Source organism: Megascapheus bottae, unplaced genomic scaffold, assembly GCF_031878675.1.
Source record: "Megascapheus bottae isolate mThoBot1 unplaced genomic scaffold, mThoBot2.hap1 HAP1_SCAFFOLD_78, whole genome shotgun sequence".
Classification (NCBI taxonomy): domain Eukaryota; kingdom Metazoa; phylum Chordata; class Mammalia; order Rodentia; family Geomyidae; genus Megascapheus; species Megascapheus bottae.
Genome location: NW_028327510.1, coordinates 153092 through 157644, shown reverse-complemented (window position 1 = coordinate 157644; position 4553 = coordinate 153092).

Sequence of the window (4553 nt, the reverse complement as noted above, 5' to 3'; positions counted from 1 at the left end):
GCCCTATCCCTAACCCTAACCCTAACCCGAGCCCTAGCCCTAGCCCTAACCCTAACCCTAAACCTAACCCTAACCCGAGCCCTAGCCCTAACCCTAAACCTAACACTAACTCTAGCCCTAGCCCTAGCCCTAACCCTAAACCTAACCCTAGCCCTGGCCCTACCCCTACCCTTAACCCTAATCCTAAACCTACCCCTAACCCAAACCCTAACCCTACCCCTAACACCAACCCTAACCCTAACCCTACCCCTACCCCTACCCCAACCCTAACCCTAACTCTAGCCCTTGTCCTACCCCTACCCCTACCCCTAACCCTAACGCTATTTCTACCCCTACCCCAACCCCTAACCCTAACTCTAACCCTAACAGTACCCCTACCCCTAAACCTAAACCTAACCCTAACCCTAACCCTTATCCTAACCCTAACCCTAACCCTATCCCCTGACCCTAACACAAACCCAAGCCGTAGACCTAACCCCTACCCTCACTCTAACCCTAAACCTAACCCCAACCCTAACCCTACCCCTAACCCTAACCCTAACCTTAACCCTAACCCTAGACCTAGACCTAACCCCAAACCTAACCCTAACCCTAGCCCTAGCCCTAGACCTAACTGTCAACCTAACCCTAGCCCTAGCCATAAACTAACCCTAATCCTAACTCTACCCCGAGCCCTAACCGTACGCCTAACCCTAACCCTAGACCTAGCCCTAGCCCTAAGGCTAACCCTTACAATAGCCCTAGCCATAACCGTAACCCTAAACCTTAACCGACCTCTAACCCTAACCCTAACCCTCTAGCCCTCACCCTAACTCTAAACCTAATCTTAGCCCTAGGCCTAACCTTAACCCTAACACTACCACTAACCCTAGCCCAAGCCCTACCCATAAACCTAACCCTAACCCTAGCCGTAGCCCTAACCCTAATCCTAACCCTAACACTAGCCCTAGACCTAACCCTAGCCCTACCCCTAAACCTAACCCCAGCCCTAACCCAACCAGTAACCCTAACCCTAACCCTAGACCTAGACCTAACCCCAAACCTAAACTTAACCCTAGCCCAAGCCCTAGACCTAACTGTAAACCTAACCCTAGCCCTAGCCCTAAACTAACCCTAATCCTAAATCTACCCCGAGCCCTAACCCTACCCCTAACCCTAACCCTAGACCTAGACCTAGCCCTAACGCTAACCCTTACCCTAGCCCTAGCCCTAACCGTAACCGTAACCCTTACACGACCTCTAACCCTAAACCTACCTAACCCTAACCCAAAACCTACCCTTAACCTACCCCTAAACCTAACACTAAACCTACACCTAACCCTAACCCTAACCCTAACCCTCAACTAACCCTAACCCTACTGCTAACCCTAACTCTAACCCTAACCCTACCCCTAACCCAAACCTAACCCTAACCCTAACCCAAACCTAAACCTAACCCTAAGCCTAACCCTAACCCTACCCCTAACCCTAACCCTAAACCTAGCCCTAGCCCTACCCCTAATCCTACACCTAACCCTAACCATAACCCTAACCCTAGCTCTAGCCCTAACTATAACCCTAAACCTAACCCTAGCTCTAGCCCTAAACCTAACCCTAACCCTAACTCTAACCCTAGCCCTAACCCTAAACCTAACCCTAACCCTAAAAATAGACGTAGCGCTAGCCCTAACCCTAACCCTAACCTTAGAACTAGCCCTAACCCTAACCCTAACCCTACCGTAACCCTAACCCTCCCCCTCAACATAACCCTAACCCTAACCCTACCCCTAAACCTAAAACCTAAACCTAACCCTAACCCTAGCACAAGACCTAACCCAAAACCTAACCCTAACCCTAGCCCTAGACCTAGCCCTAACTGTAAACCTAACCCTAGCCCTAGTCCTAACCTAACCCTAAACCTAAGCCTAAACCTACCACTAAACCTACACCTAAACCTAAACCTAACCCTAACCCTCAACTAACGCTAACCCTACCGCTAACCCTAATCCTAACCCTAACCCTAACCCAAACTTAACCCTAAACCTAACCCAAAACTAAACCTAACCCTAACCCTAACAATACCCCTACCCGTAACCCCAACCCTAACCCTAACACTACCCCTACCCCTACCCCTAACCCTAACCCTAACACTAGCCCTAGCCCTAACCCAAACCCTAACCATAACTCTAGCCCTACACCTAACCCTACCCCTACCCCTAACCCTAGCCCTAGCCCTAGCCCTAAGCCTAACACTAATCCTAGCCCTAGCCCTAACCCTATCCCTAACCCTAACACTAGCTCTAGTCCTAACCCTAACCCTAAGCCTAACCCTAGCTCTAGGCCTAACCCTAACCCTAACCCTAACCCTAGCTCTACCCCTAACCCTAACCCTAACCCCAACCCTACCCCTAACCCTAACCCTAACCCTAAACCTAGCTCTACCCCTAAACCTAACCCTAACCCTAAACCTAACCCTAGCCCTAACCCTAAACCTAACCCTAACCCAAAACCTAGACGTAGCGCTAGCCCTAATCCTAACCCTAACCCTAGAACTAGCCCTAACAGTACCCTCACCCTAATCCTAACCCTAACCTTACCCCTAAACTTAACCCTAACCCTAACCCTACCCCTAAACCTAACCCTAAACCTAACCCTAACCCTAGCCCAAGACCTAACCCAAAACCTAAACATAACCCTAGCCCTAACCGTAACCCTAAACCTAACCCTAACCCTAAACCTAGAACTAGCCCTAACCCTAACCCTAGCTCTAGCCCTAACCCTAAACCTAAGCAGAACCCTAGCCGTGCCCTAACCCTAAACCTAACCCTAACCCTACCCCTAACCCTAAACCTACCCCTAACCCTAACCCTAACCCTAACCCTAACCCTACCCCTAAACCTAACCCTAACCATAACCCTACAACTAACCCTAATTCTAACCCTAATCCTACCCCTAAACCTTACTGTAACCCTAACACTAAACCTAACCCTAAACCTAACCCAAGCCCTAACCCTAACCCTAACCCTAAACCTACCCCTAAACCTAACCCTACCCCTAAACCTAATTCTACCCCAAACCCTAACCCTAACCCTAACCCTAACCCTACTACTACCCCTACCCCTACCCCTAGCCCTAACCCTACCCCTAAACCTACCCCTAACCCTAACGCTAACCCTAACCCTACCCCTAAACCTACCCCTAACCCTAAACCTACCCCTAACCCTAACCCAAACCCTACCCCTAAACCTACCCCTAACCCTAACGCTAACCCTTCCCATAACCCTAAACATACCCCTAACCCTAACCCACACGCAACCCTTACCCGTACCCCTAAACCTAACCCTAACCCTAACCCTAACACTACCCCTACCCATAACCCTAACCCTAACGCAAACTCTACCTCTAACCCTAACCCAAACCTAACCCTAAAACTAACCCTAGTCCTAGCCCTAACCTAAATCTAGCCCTACCCCTAACCCTAAACCTAGCCCTACCCGTACCCCTACCCGTAAGCCTAACCCTACCTCTAAACCTAATCCTAACACTAACCCTAACCGTAACCCTAACCCTACCCTTAACCCTAACCCTACCCTTAACCCTAACCTTACCCCTAAACCTAACCCTAAACCTAGTCCTACCCCTACCCCTACCCGTAAGCCTAACCCTACCTCTAAACCTAATCCTAACACTAACCCTAACCCTAACCGTAACCCTAACCCTACCCTTAACCCTAACCCTAACCTTAACCCTAACCTTACCCCTAAACCTAACCCTACACCTACCCCTACCACTAAACCTCACCCTACTTCTAAACCTACCCCTAACACTACCCCTAACGGTACCCCTAACACTAACCCTAAACCTAACACTAACACAACCCGTACCCCTAACCCTACCCCTAACCTACCCCTAACCCTAACCCTACCCCTAACCCTACCCCTAACCCTATTGCTACCCCTAACCATAAAAGAAACCCTAACCCTAAGTATACCTCTAACCCTAACCAAAAATTAACCCTAAAACTAACCCTAGCCCTAGCCCTAACCTAAACCTAGCCCTACCCCTACCCTTGCACCTACCCCTAAACCTAACCCTAAACCTAGCCCTAGCCCTAGCCCTACCCCTAACCTTAACCCTAACCCTAACCCTAACCGTAACCCTAACCCTAATCCTAACACTAACCTTAACCCTAACCCTAAACCTAACCCTACCCCTAACCCAAACCCTATTACTAACCCTAACCCTAACCCTATCCCCTGACCCTAAAACTAACCCTAGCCATAGCCTTAACCCCTTCCCTCACGCTAACCCTAACTCTAGCCCTAACCCTACCCTAAACCTAACCCTAGCCCTAGGCCTAACTTTAACCCTAACCCTAACACTAACCCTAGCCCAAGCCCTAGCCCTAACCCTAACCCTAACCCTAACCCTAACACTACCCCTAACCCTAACCCTAACCCTACCCCAATCCCTACCCCTTCCCCTACCCTTAACCCTAACTCTACACCTAACCCTAACCCTAACCCTACCCCTAAACCAGACCCTAGCCCTAACCATAAAACTACCCCCACCCC